The sequence below is a fragment of the Melozone crissalis genome, unplaced genomic scaffold, assembly GCF_028551555.1.
Source record: "Melozone crissalis strain CALT ecotype California unplaced genomic scaffold, PUWL_Pcris_2 ptg000066l_1, whole genome shotgun sequence".
NCBI lineage: Eukaryota > Metazoa > Chordata > Aves > Passeriformes > Passerellidae > Melozone > Melozone crissalis.
The window spans coordinates 8,650,700-8,668,975 of record NW_026535844.1 but is presented as its reverse complement, the minus strand read 5'-3'; positions in this window follow the sequence as shown (position 1 = coordinate 8,668,975).

Sequence of the window (18,276 nt, the reverse complement as noted above, 5' to 3'; positions counted from 1 at the left end):
GTGGCCCGGTTCTGGTGCTGCTGCTTTTCCTCCACTTCCTGTTCTTTCCGGTTCCTCCTTCCCACGGCTCCTCCTTCTCCTTCTTCCTCCTCCTTCCTCCTCCTCCTCCTCCTCCTCCTCCTCCTCCTCCTCCTCCTCCTCCTCCTCTCGCTCCCCCCGGGCCCAGCCCCCACCCTTTGTCCCCCTCCCTTTGCCCAAATCCGTCCCATCACCCCCACACTCCCTCCCCATCGCCCCCCAATAAACAGCCCCAGGGCCAACTGGGAAGCTTTATTGGGAGCACTGGGAGCACACACTGGGCGGGGGTAGAGCGCCAGCGGGGCTGGGGGGAACACAGGACCCCACCAAAATCAGCGGAGCGGGGACGGAGCGGGGGGTCCCGGCCGGGCCCGAGCCCACGGGGAGGGGCTGCGGCCGCCACCGGCTCAGGAGCTCTGTGGGCACAGAAAAGGGGGTGACACCGGGCTGGGGGCCCCGGTGGGAGCGTACACGCTCCACCATGGGGGGAACGCCACCCCCGGCACCCGCCCTGACCTTCTTGCGCAGGAAGAAGGAGAGCCCCAGCGCCAGGAAGACCAAGCCCAAGACGAAGCCCCCGATGCCCGTCAGCATCTTGCTGCTAGTGGCGTCCGGCGGCATCTCAGGGGGGTCCGCAGGGCTCAGCACCCCCAAAACCTCTCACCGACACCCCGAGCCCCTCCCAGCGCCCTCCCTGTGGCACCCAGCCCAGCCAGGACCCCCTGAAACCTCTCCCCGATCCCTTTTTGTCCTGGCCAGGAGCCACCAAAGCCCCTCCCGTCCCTCTCAGCATCCCACAGCCCCCTCTCAGTTGGCCCCCAGCGCCCCAGGACCCCCAAAGCCTCTCGCAGTCCCTTGGCAGCCCCAGCAGGACTCAGCCAGAGCCCTCCCAGGCTGTGCCCAGCACAACCGAGCTCATGGCAAGCCCCGCTTTGCCATCGCCGATCTCCTTCCAGCCCCTCGGGGCTCACTGCGATCCCTCCCAGTCACACCCAGCACCCCCAAACTCCCTCCCAGTCACACCCAGCAACCCCAAACTCCCTCCCAGTGCCCACCAGGACCCCCCCCAAGCCCATCCCAGCCTCCCCAGCATCCCCCAAACCTCTTCCCAGCCCTTGCCCAGCCCCCAGCCCCTCTCCCACTTCCAGCCCGCCTCTCTCCAGCTCCCTCCCAGTGCCTCCCAGCACAGCCCAGTGGCTCTGCCAGCGCCCCCAGGGGCTCCCCCGTACCCCAGTGCCGCCTCAGGGGCTGCTCCAGGCTGACGTGCTCCACCTGGCAGCTGTAGCTGAGCCCGCGCCGGGGCGGCGTTTCCAGCAGCACCAGCAGCTGGTAGGTCCAGTCCCCGTTGGGGAGCACGTCGGTGGCCACCACGTGCTCCGAGAGCTCCTGCTGGCCCTGGAACCACCTCACCTGGATGGCAGCAGGGTAAAAATCCATCACGGAGCAGAGCAGGCGGCCGGGGCCGGGCTGGGAGCTCGAGGGGGGAACCAGCGAGATGGACACGCTGGGGGGCGCTGGGAGAGAGAGAGAGCGGGGACGCACTGGTGTCAGCTGGGGGACACTGGAAGAGAGAGGGGAGGGCTGGGCTGGGCTGGGAGGGACTGGGGAAGGGCTGGGATGAGCTGGAGCGGCAGTGAGAAAGAACGAAGGGGATGCGGGGCACTGGGAGAAAGGCTAGAAGTCAGAGAGTGGACTGGGAATGAAGTGGGAATAGACTGCGAATGGGCCGCGAGGGACTTGGAGGGACTGTGCTTGCAATGGGAGGGATTTTGTGGCGGTGGGATGAACTGGGAATGAAGTGCGCGGCACTGCGAGGCCGAGTCCAGCGCGGGGCACTCGGCGCTGCGGATCTGCCTGGCAACAGGAGAGTCATCACAGAGACTCAATCTGATTGGCTGAAAAGCGTCAGCTTTACGCGTCGCTGAAATGGACCCGGGGGGGCCACTGAGAAGGGACTGGGATGGACTGGGAGGGACTGGACGCCCCCGGGATGGGCACAAAGAGGGCTGAGGGCTCTGCGGCGATTCCCAGGGATCCAGGGGCTCCAGGGTTACTGGCAGGGCAGGGCCCGAGGGGACACGCTCTGCCCCGCGCCCACCTCGGCGCTCCACAGTGAACAGGCGAACCACCTCGTAGTTGTCCCGGCAGTATCAGTCCACCGTGGTCCGTTGTTCCTCCATCCATTTCGGGTCGCTGTTCATCTCCCTGGCAAACCTCTTCCCATAGGGGGTGAACCCCACGTGCACCCCCACGTCGCTTTCGAACACCACGTACGTCTCCCGGTTATAGATGTACCTCTGCACGAACCTCACCTTCTCCGTGCCGTTAATGAAGTAACACTCATGCGTTCCCATGTGCAGGAGCACAGCTGCGAGTGCAGGACACACCTCACGGGGTGCCCCCCCAGCAGCCCTTAGCAGCACCCCCAGAGCTCCAGGGCCACCATGGATCTCCACTCCGCACGCCCTGTGCCCCACGGCCGCCATGGGACCCTCCTGCCAGCGCTGCCGCTTCCTCTATGCCGCCCTTCCCCCATTTCCCCTTCCACATCCTCTCCCCTCCCACATCCAGCCACTCCCAAATCACTTTTGGGGTCCCATTTCCCCATTTTCCCACAAATTCCCGAATCCTCACTCCCTCGGGATCAGTTTTGGTGATCCCCCTCCCCTTTTCCCCCCTTCCCCACCCTCTCCTACCCCTCCCTCCCCTCCCCCCGCCCCTCAGCCCCTCCCGCTCTCCCTTTGGGGGGTCCCCTCCTCCTCCCCCTCCATTCCGGGCTCTCCCCTTCGCCCTCTATTCCCCATTCCCCCTCCCTGTCCCAGCGCCTCCCGCCCCCCGCTCACCCGAGAGCTCCGCGCCCGCAGCCGGGGGGGCTCCCAGCACCACCAGTGCCACCAGCAGGGCCCCAGCTGCCGCCCCTCGCCCCATGGCCGGGCCCGGGCAGGGAGCAGCAGCCCCAAAGCAGCCGCGCTGCGCTGGGAGCGCCAGTCCGGAGCAGGGCGGGCTCGGCAGCGCCGCGCGCTCTCATTGGCTGCCGCCCCTTCTGGGCAGCGATCGGCCACGGGCTCTGCCCGGCAACCGATGAGGCAATCCAACGCCCCGAGCTCTCACTGGCTAAACCGCTTTCTGCCTGCGCTGCCATTGGCTGAGGACTTTCCGGGACCCTGCAGCCCCGGGCTGGGGGATTTTTGGGGAGGGGGAACCTTGGGGCGCTGGGCAGGTGGGGGCCGGGATGGAGAGGCGCGGGCTGTGCTGGGCCAGCCAATCAGAGCCGCTCATTTCACATTGAACCCCATTTTTTGGGTTACTGAGCTCGTTCAGGATTTTCTGTTCGGAACCCTTGGTCCCGCTGTCCTGGTTTGAAAAGGAAGTGAGTTTTTTGGGATGCTGTGGTCAAATCAATCAGGGCTCAGATTTGAATATTGGCACCTGGTGTGGCCCCCGTGGACATGGATACGTCTCTGAGAGCACAGGGGGAAGCTCTCTTGGTTCCGATGGGTGAAAGGTTCAGAGCTGCCCTGCCCGGCTGCGGGCTGGGTGCGGGAGGGGAAGCCATGCGGCCGGGTGAGGGGAGCCGGGCCTTGGACAGAGAAGGGAGCTGAAGGCCCCTGCAGGATGGAAGGGTGGAGGAGCACTGACAGGCATCGGGCAGCGGCCACAGAGAGAGAGAGAGCCGGTGTCTGTGCCTGTGCCACCTTGAAATTTGCTACCTTGTGCTGGCAGCACAGCCGAGAAGGAGAAAGGGTGCAGTGAGAAGGTGCCCGGCAGGGCCAGCATGGGAGTTCTGGGCAGGTAGAGCCCGAGATTTTAACCCTTTTCTTGGATGATGGAAACGTTAAAAATGCTGATCCTCCTGGAGTTGAATGAGAAGAGAGACATGGATGAAATAGGAGAAAATGGGCAAGTGTGATGAAAGCCCGTGTAAGTGAAAGATGTCAGAAGTTGAGAAGAATCCTAGGTGGGAGGAGACGATGGAGTGGCCTTTGGCTGGACTTTTCTTGCATAGCCATGGACAGAATCATTTTTCCTGCGACACAGAGACTGCATTTAGAGGGAGGCAACGGCTTGGAGCCAAGAGAGTGCAGGGATGTGATGTGAAGGAGTGGCATGAACAGAGATGGATGAGGAGGGTGGTGGTGCCCTCTGCCTTCAGTGAGGAAGAAGATCTTTGTTCTTGAGACCCCTCAGCCCCACGGGGTGAATTTGGGAGGGACAGGTGTCCCGAAAGTGAGAGATTGTTGCTCTTTTTGGAACTGGGCGAAGCATCCTTAAAAGGGGAACCCCAGAAGCAGCTCTGGTCCATGTGCAGTGGTCAGAGCACTGGGCATGGAAGGAAGATGTCACGAAGGCAAATGATCCCCGGGCGGTGCCACGTGGGACACCGAAACACAAGAGGTCTCAACTGTGTTTCTTGGGGAAGCCTGTGGCACAAGAGGGACTCCTCTCTCCTTGAGGAACTGAGAGTTGATTATCTGAGGGGTGGTGATGGACTGAGAGTTGGTGGCCTGAGGGGTGGCAACTGAATTGCATGTCCAAGGTATTGCCTTATTTGGATGTATTAGTAATTTGGTTGGGTTGAGGAGGAATGTTTGGAAGGTTTTCATTCTTTCTGTGTGTTTCTTTTATATATTGTAAGGTAATAAAATTTTTTTTCTTTGTATTCCAAAGCTGGAGCCTGCTTCGCTCTATTCCTGGTCACATCTCACAGCAGACACCAGGGAGAATGTATTTTCATGGGGGCAGTGGCATTGTGCCAGCATCAAACTGTGACACCAGGGAAAATGGCTGCTCGTGCCAGTCCATCCCCTTGCCCAGAAGGCACCCGCTTGTGTTTGGACATGAGCTGCTGGCCACAGCCAGACGGGCAGCACCTGCAGCATTGGCCATCAGATGCTGGGCTGATGTTTTCATCCAGAGAGAAAGAAAAACAGCTAGAAGCAAACAAGGCAACTTGACAGCATCTCTGTAAGAATGTCATTGTCCTGTGAATGTCAATAGTGGATGGTGGTTTTGTGCTGCAGATAATAACTTCTGAGCAAAAATCATTCCAGGAAGGGACAACAGCTTCTGCCTCTGACGGATACCCAGTGTGGCCACCAATTGCTCCAGGTGCTCCTGCCAACAGCCACCTGCAGAAAAGATCACATAGACACCAAGGCACGTTGGCTTTGGCTGTCCTCTGGCAGAGATGTCCCCCGGGGCCACAGGCCTCTGTGGCAGGAGAGAGGCACCAGCATTGGCAGGCCTTGGGCATGGCAAATCTGCTTTGGCAGGGACTCTTCCACAGCTGCTGCTGCTGTCAGCGCTGCCCAGGGGACAGAGCAGCATTGGAGCTCTGGGCCACACGTCCCGTGTCTGTGTCACGCCCCTGCGAGTGTGCCGGCCACCCAGCACCGGGACTGGTCCCAAAGAGGCTGGGCAGGGCCTGTGGAAGGCCCCGGTGCCCTTCCTGCTCTGCTGCGCTGGCAGCCGTGGGGGCTCATTCTGCTGCCCTGAGCAGGCAGAGCAGAGGAGCAGCTGCTTCTTGTTTGGGCCCTTGCTAAAGTTCCTGCTGGGCTGTGTCTTCAACATTTGGGGCAAGGTCTTGCCTGCAAGCTGGGGCAGTTTGGGTGGGGTGGGGGTGTCCCCAGGGCACATGGAGGTGTGTCCTGGGGCTCTCTGTGACACAGTGCACCGTGGTCACTGTGGGATGGAAAGGGACAGAGTGTGCCAGGGTGACCCTTTGTGACACGGTGTGACGTAGGTGCTGGCAGCACCACGGCCACCCCACAGTGCTTGGTGCATGCAACGGGACAGGACGGGACAGAGCAGTGCTGTGAGGAGCCCCCACACACCCAGCTCGTTCCTTGCTGACCCGGAGCTTTTCCGAGGCGTTCCCGGTGCAGGTGACCTCCAGGCCAGGCTGAGGGACTCGGGGACGTGGAGCATTTCCCAAGCGTCAGCCATCCCTGCGGCCGGTGCCCTCGAGGACAGACTGCGGGACTTGAAGTCCTATTTCCTTCCTGAGACTTCTCTCTTGCTGCTGCCCTCGAGGACAGACTGCCGGACTTCCTGTCCTGTAGCCTTCCCGAGGCTCCTCTGTTGCAGATGCCTTCAAGGCACGACTGCAGCACTTGCTCATCTTCAGCCCTTCCGAGGCCTCTCTGCTTCAGGAAACACTCCTAAGTGCAAAGAGTGACATGGAGCAGAGAGGCCCCAGCGTGCCCAAGCTGGCCTGGCTGGAGGAGGAAGAGGCTGGAGCTACCTCACCACAGCAGCCTGAAGAACTGGAGCAGTTCCAGCTGCTGCAGGAGCGTGAGTGTCAGAGCTGGGCCGCAGGACTGGTGCATGTAGCCAGCTTGGCCCCATCCCATCCCATCCCATCCCATCCCATCCCATCCCATCCCACCCCATCCCATCCCATCCCTGTGGACATATCCATGGATAGGACAGAAGCTGGGCTGGAGCACCTGGCAGCCGCGCTCAATCCCCCGGGGCATCCCGAGGCTCTCCCTGCCTGGGGAGCGCAGGGCTGGGCTGTGTTCTCTGGCCTCTCCCGCAGCCCCTCAGCTCTGGCTGCGCTCGCTCTTTGCCAGATGCAGCCAAGGACGGGACACAAGAACAGGAAGCCGCCCGTGGCCGCTTGGGCAGAACGGCGCAGGTACCTGCGGCCATCCCCACCTGGGCTGGGCCTGCTGGCACTGCTCAGCCAAGCACCAGGCTTGGAGCACCCCATGGATTCGCCCTCTCTTGCTGCCCTTCTCCTGCAGACCCTCTGTGAATTCATCACGTGCCCTTGGCAGGAAGAGACTACCGGTGTGGGCACGGGCATCTTGGCCAACCTTCCGTTCCTCGATGCCGAGACTGGTGCTGCCATGCTGGATTTGCTTGTGGAGAAGGGTGTCTCCAATCCAACACAAGTAAGCAGCCTGGGGCAAGGGCTCGATGGACCCCCCAGCAGTGGTGTGGCACCTCCAGCCGGGTCTGCGGGGCTCCCTCAGCCTCTGAGACCCGGCCCAGTGTGGTTGGAAGGGAAGCACTTCTCAGGGGAAGTTGCTGCTCTGGCAGCTCTGCGAGTCTCCCCATGCCCTCTGCAGGTGCCCGCCATGGTGAGGTACATCCACCAGTGGCTCACGGCCAATGAGTCTGCAGGGCACAGGCTGGACAAGGCCCTTCTGGAGCTGGCCCAGGAACACCCCTGTGACGTGCTGATCACCCTCTTGCGCTGGGCCCCATCGTGTGACAGGTAGGGCAGCCCCACGTGCCTTGAGGGCTTAGGCTTCACCAGCCCGTCACCCTGTAGAACCTGTCCCTGCTGGCTGCCAGACAGGCGGGCAGTTCCAGGATCCTCTGGCTCCTCTGTTTTCCAGTGCTGCCATGTCAGCTCCTGAGCCTGGTGCCACGCTCCCTCCCTGCCCCTCCGGGCCTGTACCCACGTGGGCTGGCTGGCCGCTGCCGGCCAGGGGCAGTGGGCAGAGGCAGGGCTGAGGGCCAGCGCGGGGCCCTGCAGCTGCCCAGGCCACGGCGCTGTGGCCGAGCCCGCCCTGACACAGAGCTCTGACCCCACAGAGCTGCCGCCACCATGTGGGCAACCATCATGTCCTCGAGCAGGACTGCGGAGCCGGCGCTGCAGCTGCTCCTCCATGTGCTGAGCGCCTGGCCAGTGCACAGCGTGTGCACCTCCGATGGGGACGACGCAGGAGTCTTTGCCCTGGCTGTGAGTTTCTGGTGCCGGCCTTTGCCAGCCCCCAGGCCGCCTCTCCAGCAGCCAGCTCTCTGTGCTCCCCCCAGCTGCATCTCCCTGCCTCAGGCACTGGGCTGAATTCTGCCTTAGGGGCAGGGTTCAGGGGCACCAGGCCGGCTGCTCCCCCCGTGTCTCCCTCGACCTCTCCCTTGCACGCTCAGGCCCCGCCACATGGATGTCTTGGCCACTGAGTGTTGTCTCTGGCTGTTTTATTTCTTGCAGGCAACCGTGGCACTGTGGAAAATCTTCAATCTGGCCTGGCGCTCGCCTGTCATGCTGGAGTATTTCCCCAGTCTCTTTCTGCATCTGCTCTTCCAAGCTTACATCAGCACACAGGAGATGCCAGAAGAGGTTGAGACCTTCTGGCAGGGATGCCAGGAGCAACACGGCCTCTCCGCCAACCCCAACAGGTGCTCTGTGCCAGTCCTCCCAGTCTCCCCGTCCCTCCCATGCCCCAGGGCAGGAGCTGGGGCTCCGAGCGTGACCTGGCCTTTGCTCTGCACACAGCTTTGCGCTGCAGACCCTGAAGGCCCTGCTCTGCCAAACGCGCTATGAGCACGTGGTGCTGTCCATGGAACGCAAGCGTGCCTGGGACACGCTGCTCCGTGCCGATACCCACCACTGTGCAGTGGGTCTGCTGGCCAGGTGAGACCTCGTTCTCCCCACCGCCCCTCTCCTTTGTGCCCGCAACGCCCCACACAGTCCCCGTGGTCATGGGCGGCAGGGCCTTGTCACCAAGGGAGGGATGAGCAGACTGGAAAAGGCCGGCAGAGGAGGGTGCCCGGGAACAGCCGCCTCCCAAAGCGCCCCCGGGGAGCTCGGGAGCAGAGCAGAGCTCTGCCAGTCAGCCCTGGGAGAGGTTTGCCCGCCCGGCTCAGGAGCAATGGTGCCTTTTTCTCCCTGCCAGGGAGATGCGCCGTGTCTCCATCATCTGGTGCTGCGGCATGGCATCCTGCCTCTTTGAGCTGCTCAGCGAAGGCGTTTCAGCCTGGGAACTGCCCGCCCTGGCCTTCCTGGTGGAGGTGAGCCCCATGGCCAGCGCTGCCTGGCTGAGCTGCCTCCCAGCCCTCTGCCCTCTCGTAGCCGCAGCTGCCTGGGACGCTGCCTGTGCCCTGTGCTGCTGCCTTGGCTCGGCCCTGTGCACTTCTGAGCTCCTGCCAGCTGGGCACCTCTGTGCCTGCTCTGTGCCTTGCAGCTCCTGGATTGCCTGGACTTGAGCGAATGCGCTGAACAAGTCCTGGAGATCCTGACGAGGCACCTGCAGAGCCAGTCTAGGGAGATGCGTCGCGTGGCGCTCCGAGGCCTCGTGGTGCTCACCTCGATGGTGAGAAGGAGGCAGCAGCTGAAGCTGTGCTGGCAGCGTGGGGCTGGGCCAAGCAGCCCCTTGGGCTTAGCTGGGCTTTGGCAGCTGTGGCAGCTGCTCCCAGCTCTCCAGGCTCGCTGTTCAGCTACCCGAGTGCTTTGGGACAGGCCTTTGGCCTCTGAGCCCTGCAGCAGCAGCAGCAGCAGCGTGGGGTTACCCAGCCTTGTTTTGCACACAGGATCCAAGCATGTACAGCCTGACCGAAAGCCTTGTGAAGCTACTGTGGGATAGGGATGAAGACATCGTGGAGAAGACCCTCATTGTGCTCATCCTCCTGATGCTGCAGGAAGACCTGGCAATAGCCAGCCCCATCGCCCTGCAGCTGGCTGAGGCGCTCTGGCACCTCTTTGACAATGTGAGGCTCTGTGCCCCCAGCCACGGGCACTTGGGTGCTGCCTTGGGCCTGGGCACAGGGGGGCCTGGAGCAGCGGATGTGGAGGGCTTTGGCTTCCTTTCCAACAGGACAACAGCCTTGTGCAGCTGCTCTCCATTCGCCTCTTCCAAGATGTGATTGCCTTTGTAGTGGCAAAGGGAGAAAAGCCCCTGAAGAAGCCTGTGAGCCAGAGCCTGCTCCCACTCTTCTTCCACTGCCACGATAAGAACAAGTGTGTAGCACAGGTGAGGCCTCCTGGGTGTCCCCATGGAAGGGGACTCAGCTGTCTCCCCACCCCCTGGCACCTGACGGGCTCCAGCCTCCTCCCAGCCCTGGCACAGAGATGCGGCTCCTGTGCTCTGGGCTGCGGTGCCACCTCTGGGTCTCTGCTGCTCTGCAGGCCTCTCGGGAAACGCTGCTTTCTGCAGTGAGCTTCCTGAAGAGGAAGGATCTCAAGCAGCTGCTGCAGACGGATCAAATGTGGAGATTTGCTGAGTGCTTGGTAAGGACGGCCCGGAATGCCCAGCCCAATCCCTGGAGCAGCCGCCTGCCCACGGTGCCCAGTCTGTGGGGCTGGCAGATGTGCCCTCTGCCCAGTGCTGCATGCAGGGGCACCGGCCTGCGCCCCACACGTCGCTCCCTTCCCTGGGCCGTGCGGGCTCTGCTCCAGGCTCCTGTGGCGCCAAGGCCGGTGCCGACGGAGCCCCGAGCCAGCCAGGCTCTGCTGTGGGGCGGCACCGCGGCTCGCCGGGCCCTGTGCCCCGTGCCGAGCCCGGCGCCTGCGGCTGCTGGCCGGGCCTCGGGGCTCTGTGGGCAGGGCGAGCGGCGCCGGCCGCAGGGAGCGCCCGGCCCAGGGGCAGGGCCCGCATCAACCCTTTCCCTCCGTGCCCTGCCGCTCTCTGCAGCTGGCAGAGGACAGGAGCCGAGCGGCCGAGCACCTGCGCCTGGCCCTGCCCTACCTGCGGAGCGCACAGGAGCCCCTGCGAGAGGCGGCCGTCAGGTTCATAGGTGAGCGCCAAGCCCGGCTCCCTCCCCGGCCCGCCCCATTGCCGCAGCTCGGCCCCGGCCCCGCCCGCTGTGCCGGCAGCAGGATCCGGGCGCGGGCATGTGCAGCCCCCGCTGGCCTGGGCATTGCTGCTGCCGCCCTCTGGCAGCCGTGCCCTGGGGCGGCAGCGTGCGCCAGGGGCCCGGGCTGAGCCCTGCCGGGCCAGCAGGGCGTGTGGCCTCAGGGCTGGCAGCGCCCGTGGGCGGCAGCTGTGCCTCTGAAGGCAGGACACGCTCTGTGTTCCCCAGGGATGGCCGGGCGCTACCTGACAGGGCAGCAGCCGCAGTTCCGCATCATCTGCAGCGGTGAGTGAGGCCCGCGGGCTCTCGGCGGGGGCTGCCGCTGGCAGCTGCGTTCCCTGGCCCGCCCGCCGACGGCTCTGCTCCCTGCGCGCCCCAAGGGCAGCGGGGCCACAGCACAGACACCTTGCAGGGGCCTGCGGCACATTCCTGGCCAGCAGCTGCCAGCTCGTCCTTCTTGGCTCCTGCTTCCTCCAGGCCGTGCCAGCAGCTGCGTGGCACGGACGAGGCTGGAGGCTCTGCCCAGCTCCCCGCAGATCCAGCCTCTGACTGTGCCTCTGTTTCTCTCTCTGCAGCCCTTCAGGACATGACGGATGACAGCAGCCCTGCCATCTCATGCCTGGCGCTTCAAGCTCTGCACATCCTTTTAGCTGTACAGAGCGCTCCCTCCTCCCGGCTCCAGAGGATGCCAGACCAACTCCGCCGCCTCTGGAAGTCGCGGCCTTTCCTGTGTGCCCGTGGCTGAGTGTCCTGCCGCGGTGCTGTGGAGAACTGATCCGGGAGGCTGCGTCTGCTGGGGCCGCCTGAGCCTGCGGGGAACAGCTCTCCTCTGCCAGCACTTCCTTTCCCTTCACCCACTCGAGGAACATTAAATTGCTGTGTTGGATACCCGGGTGTCCAGGAGCTTTCTCTTGGTGCACAGTGTCTTCAGGCCAATGGAGAAGAGGGGAAAGGCTGCTTGGTCTGCGCAATTTGCCCGAGCGTGCGGTGTGGAAGGGGAAGTGGCCAAACGCCCCTTGGCCTTTGGTGGTTCCTGCAGGAATATTTTTGTTCCTGCATCAATTTTCTGGAGCTGGGGGAACAAGTGTGTTCCGTGTTGTGAGTGTGTGTCTGAAACATCCCTCATCTGCCTTACGACTGTCATGGAGAGAGACCACCAAAAAATTAAAAGCCCCGTTTGCTGATCTGGTGGCCGGGAAAGTCATGTGCCTGAGGCCTGAAAGTGTTGCTAAGTTGCTGTTTTCACAGATGTTGTTTGTTATACACTACACTGAGCTCACAGGGCATCCTGCCCTTTTGCACAATAGCTCTGGAATCCTCCCTACCTCTCAGCCTGGCTGGTTTGAGCATTAGGGTGGTCCCCTCCTCCAAGAGAAGACCGTTCATAACCACCGTGACAGACAAGTAGAGATGTAAGACACCTCTTCATCAAGGGACTGAGACATGAAATCCCTATGTGAGAAGGCCCCTCTCACCTTCTTCCAGAGACTGGGACTGAAAGCCCCAACTTGGGGGAGGTGTACAGGGCGAGGAAGGAAAGCTGCCCAAAGCAAGGTGGATGTTGCAGGTGTAGGCAGTGGACAACGAAAACAATGACTCTTGCCTGCTGCCAAACTTGGACTGTGTGTATCCTTATTTCCCAGCCCCCCTCGAAGATACAATAAACTACTTTTGTTTCGGCTGCAAAATCCATCCCCCTTGCCCCAATGAAAAAGAGTATAATTGGGGTCCAGATGAACTGGGCCACTGAGACCTCCTCGACACAACAGGCGGATCCTCGACTGGACTGGACCAAAGGACTTCATCTCTACGTTTGGCAGCTCTATCCCCTCTCTCTTTCTCTCTCTCTCTCTTTTGTCTCTCTCTTCCTTTATCTTTTTCTCTCCCTTAATCCCTCTATCGCATTTTGCTGTGGTCATTCAATAAAGGTGCATTTGTTTCGATTATCATTGCAAACCCCCTTGTACCGTGTCGGTTCTTTTTGCACCCTGAGAAATCCACAAACCATCACGAAACCCGTCCATGAGAACGGATCGTGACACCCCCCGAGGAACCCTCCCCAAATTCCCCCCCAAGGCCCCTCCAGCACCCCCAGACCCTGCTAAAACCCCCTCAAGTTCCCCCCAGACCCTCCCCAAATCCCCCCCAAACCTCCTCAAGGCCCCTCCCCAAATTCCCCTCACGACCCCTCCAGGACCCCTCACCTGTCCCTGCGCCTCCTCAGCAGCTCCCGGAGCCCCCCGTCCTCTCCCAGCGCCTCCCCCGCTCTCTCCAGCGCCTCCCGCAGGACCCGCCCGAGCCCGGGGCGGCTCCCGGGGGTCCCTGAGGGGGTCCCGGGGGGCGGAGCGGGGGGAGAGGGGGCGCCCGCTCCATGCCCGGCCCTGGGGTCAGGGGGCGCCTCTTCGGGCTCGTCTCTGATTGGCTGGAGTGGCGTGGGGAGGGCGGGAGTTGCGGAGTCGAGACGTCCAGTGATTGGTTGGTTTCATAGAGGGCGCGGTGATTGACAGGACAGGGATGGGGAGGTGGGCTTTGCTGAGGGGAGGCACGCAGTGATTGGTTCGATAGAGGCAAAGAAGGAGGGAGTTGCTGAGGGGACAGTGATTGGTTAGACTGAGGAAAGAGAGGCGGGCATTGCTGAGGGGAGACGCATGGTCATTGGTTGGTTCAGCTTGAGAGAGGCGGGAGCAGGTGAGACCTGAGGTGATTGGTTGGTTCAGCGCGTGAGAGGCGGGCGTGCCTTAGGGGAGGCGTGCGATGATTGGTTGGATTGGCACACGGGGAGGCCGGTGTTTCTGAGGGGAGACCCGCGGTGGTTGGTTGGTTTGGGGTGGGGTTGCACGGTGATTCGTTAATGTGAGAGATGAAGAGCAGTGATTGGATAGTTTGGGGCGGGGCGCGCCGCTATTGGCTGGGAAAAGTCCGGGATTTTTAAGGGAACATTCCCGGTTTTTTGGGGAAAAAACTCTCAGATTTTGAAGGAAAAATTCTCGGCTTTTGCAGGAGAAACATTCCTGGACTTTTTGACCCCACATGACCCCAAATAACTCAAATAACCCCAAAACACTCCAAATAAACCCCAAATAACCCCGAAACCCCCCAAACAATACCTAAAAGTCCCCCAAATAAATCATCCCAAATAAATCCAATTAACCCCAAAACACCAAAAAATCCTCAATTAAGCCCAAAAAACCCCAAATGATTTCAAGTACATCGAAAAAACCCCATATACACCAACATAAACCCCAAGAACTCCAAATAATTCCCAATAATTCCCAATAAACCCAAATAAGCCCAAATAAACCCAAATACTTCCAAATAAACCCAAATATTTCCAAATATCCCCAAATAAACAGAAATAAACCAAGTAAAACCCAAGATAAACCCCAAATAGTCCATAAATAACCCCAAATACACCCCAAACAAACCCTAATTACACCCAAATAAACCCCAAGAAACCCCAGTTCCTCACGTCCCCACCCCAAAATAGATTCCGACCAATCAGAACGCGTGGCACTGATGACGATCCAGTTGCAGGGCGCAAACCCAGAGCACTGGCCCAGCCCAGCGGTTTTCAGCCAATCAGCGTCCGGCCCGACTCTGACTCATGACTTGCCAGCCACAGACCAAGGCCTCTCGCTGCGGTAAAAAATCAGAGACCGCGCGGGGTAATTTCCAGCCAATCAGAGCGTGTCTCGCTGGTGACTCATCAGTTGCCGGGAGCGGAATTTGGTGTGGGGGGGGAAGGTGACCCTGGGAATGGGCTGGGGACCCCAAATTAATCCAAAATGAGGTCGGGACCCCAAAAGGGAGCAGGAGGGGCCTGGAGCCCCCAAAACCAAACACAGGGGAGGGAATTGGGGGAACAATCAGAAAGGGGAGAGAGAGTGGGGAAAAGAGGGGTGTGGGACCCCAAAATTGAGCTGGGAGGGGGATGGGACCGCCAAACAGGATGAAGCCAATTTTGTTCCTGGAATATTTAAAGTACTTTATGGATACGCAGAAAGTCTATGAATATGCAACAGGCTGATGTAAGGGGAGAGAGGACCTTCGAGCAAAGGTTGTTATGGCCACCAAGACCCCCCTAGTTCTTTTCAGGGACACCCCTTAATTAATCTGGTTTAATTACATCAGCCTGTTGCATATTCATAGACCCTCATGAATATCCATAAACTAATTTACATATTTCAGGAACTATTTTACAAGGCCCATCCTTGAAGGTGTCTCCCCATTTCAGGAGCCTCTAATGAAATGGAAAATGAACACCTCCTCCCTTTTAATATTATTATTATTATTATTATTATTGTTATTGTTATTATATTTAATTTTGAAATTAAGGGGCTCTCAGGCAAAGATATGGGAGTAGAAACAAAAGTTCTTTATTAGGAAAAATTAAAAATACAGATGCAGTAGTACAAATAAAAAAAGTGACACAGTCAGAATCCTCTGGGAATCCAGTGAAAAAGGTTGATCCTCTGTGAATCCAGTGGGCAAATATTTATCCTCAGGGAATCCAGTGGGAAAAGGTGGACAATCTGGGAATCCAGTGGAAAAAGGTTGATCCTTTGGGAATCCAGTGGGAAAAGCTGAAATTTTTGGAATCCGGTCAGAAAAAGGCTAATCCTCTAAGAATCCAGTGGGAAAAGCTGAAATTTTGGGAATCCAGTGGGGAAAGGGCTGATCCTTTGGGAATACAAAGGGAAAAGATTTAGCCTCTGTGAATCCAGTGGGAAAAGTTTGATCCTCTAGGAATCCAGTGGAGAATGAGGGTGATCCTTTGGAATCCAGTGGGAAAAGGGCTGATCCTTTGGGAATCCATTCCTTACCTCCCAAAGACAGGGCAGAGGCAGAGCCTTGGAGTTTTTATAGGGCATCCCAAGGGTGGAGTTGGGGTTTGGGTCAGGGGAGCAGTTCTTAGAAACACAAGAAGGGTGAGATCAAATTCCTGCCTCTTAGCAACAGCAGCACTCCACACAGAACACGTCCCCAAATCCTAAATTCCCTCTAAAACAACTGAGAAATTATGGAACTTCAGATATATTCGATCAATTTCCTTCATTTAACCCAGTTTTGCGTGTTTTTAAAGGATGAAGGTGAAGCAGAGGAAAATTAAGGCCAAACCAAAAGGCGAAGCAGCCAGGTGTGTTCCCAACATGGATCACAGGGAATGGGAGTGACCAGGGCTGTGCCCAAAGTGCCTCCTCCAGTGGGGGATGGAGCTGGAGCAGCGCACGAAGCTCTGCCCGCACTCGGGGCACTCGCAGGGCTTCCCTTAGTGGTGCCTCCGTTGGTGTTGGGTCAAGTGAGAGCTCTGTGAGAAGCTCTTCCCACACTGGGGACACTCGTAGGGCCTCTCCCCAGTGTGGATGCGCCGGTGGGTGATGAGGGCAGAGTTGTGCTTGAATCCCTTCCCACAGTCGGGGCATTGGAAGGGCCTCTCCTCTCTGCGAATCCGATAGTGCTGGAGGAGATGGGTGCTGGTCTGAAACCTCTTCCCACACTTGGAACACTCGTAGGGCCTCTCCCCAGTGTGGATCCTCTGGTGCTGGATCAGGCTGGAGCTCTCTCTGAAGCACATCCCACACTCAGAACACTTGTACGGCCTTTCTCCAGTGTGGATCCTCTGGTGCCTCATCACGCTGGAGCTGAGGATGGGTTCGCTGTCCACATGGACCTTGCAGCAGTTCTAGAGACAAGCAGAATGCTGCCATGGCTCTACCTCTGCTATCCTTTGTAAGACGGTGGATGGAGACAAGCAAAGCTTTGGCTCCAGTTTTGCCATGTTTAACAGAGATTCTCCCCATGCCAAGTAGCCTAAAAATCAGGATGAACATTTTGAGACAACAGGTGGAAAGGAAGAGAGCAGCAAAGGGCAGTGCTGTTATGGTATGGCTCTCTACTGCCAACAGCAGCACTCATTCCACTGCCAGCCTGGCCTCTTCCTGTCCACCAGTGCTTCCATTAGTTGCATACATCAGAAAACCTCGTGCTATGATACTTAAGTCAGTGCATCAGAGACCACGGACCCTCTCAGGGATGTAGCAGAGCTTAACAGGTCTTGCACTGAACGAATTGGCAGTGAAACACAACTTTGAGTCACAGGCATAGATGCAAAAAAGAAAAAAATCAGACATAGGTTTCAGTACTTCGGAGCATGGGGATTTGGATATAGACTTTGGCTTGGTTTACTAGAAAGGTGGGAGCTTTTGCAAGAGTTTGGCTTGAGCAGGATTGGAAATGCAAAGGAGTTGTTCCTGGGCAGTTGTTTGAGTTAAATCTCATGCATCCAACTTACTTGGGATAAAGAAATTGCTTGAAAGCAATTTTATATTTAGGTATCTGCCCTCCTTCTCCTGGTCAGTAATACACCAGGCTGAGTCCTGGCAGCTGCTAGTTGTCGTGCAACTGGAAAAATAACTTGGACTTAAAAGTCCCAAGAAAGTGAAGCCTTGGGACAGGAGATGATTGGGAGGGTATTTACCTTTGAAAGATTTAAGTCTCTCTATTAGGCTATGCTAACTGCAACATAGAAATATCCTAGAAAGCAATTTAAACATTATGCAGAGCAAAGTTCTAGAGTCTTAGGTGGTACACATCTGCTCCTTTCACTCTCTACCAATTACCTCGGGTATTAGCTAGTTCAGTGTCACCACCTTCTTGTGACTTGGGAAGCAGGCTGATTCTCCAGCTTTACAGGCACAGGAAACCCAGCTTCCCAGGGCTACACATGATCACTCACCACCAGTTACAGGCATATATTTCAATCCAGGGAACCCTATTTACCTCTAGGGTGATTACAGAGCCATATAACTCTTTGAAAGGGCTACTACGCAAGTAGCACAAACTACCCTGAGACAGTGTTTGGCCTGGGCACACATGTTGAATATGCTTCAGGAACCTGTACTGATTCTGAAACATGCACACAAAACTCCACTCCTTCCCTGGCTGCCACACCAGCATAGCAGCCAGCTTCCTAAAAACTACAGCATTTGCTATCTTACCCCCACCCTAGAGGGGTGTGGAAAACCAGTCCAGGGGACAAGAAACAAACAACAACAACAAAAATCTTGGCTGGATTCCCAGGAACAGCAGCGTTAAACCTGGCTGGCCTCCAGCACCAGTAAATTGCATCTTACCATTGTTAATGCCACCATTCAGCTCTCTGGAGTTCTTCACACCTCCTTTCAGAAGCCCCCGTGCAGGGCTGTTCGCAGCCGTACCCCTGCAGCACACTGCCTCCAGTGCCAGGCCAGCGTTATCTCCCTTCCTTGCTTTACTCAGGGCCCCTGGTACTGCTGAACAAAGCACTTCCAGGCCAAGCCCTCAGCCAAAATTAGCTGACACAGTTCTGTAAAGGCCCTGGAAATGAGTTAATTTATAGCAGCTGAGGGTCTGGGTCACTTTTTTTTTTCTTTTCCCCTCAATTAAGCAGATGAACTTGATTTTGCACCATTCTGGTGTTTGTTAGCAATATGCTTGAAAGAGCTAAGTGTTTTTGTATGCCTCTTTTGAGATCTGTAGCAGGAACAATCTGCTTCTTGGAAGCCCCATGGTTTAGATTCTATAATCCAGTTAATAGAGAGGAAGAAGAGAGACTCTTCTCTCAGTGAGGTGCAGCAAGAATAACTTGAGTTTCAGGTCACTGCCTTAATCACTGGAGATCTTTCTGCTGTAGCACAGATGACCTCACTGACCACGGGAAAATATTATTGAATGAATGAGGATGAGGTGCCAAAG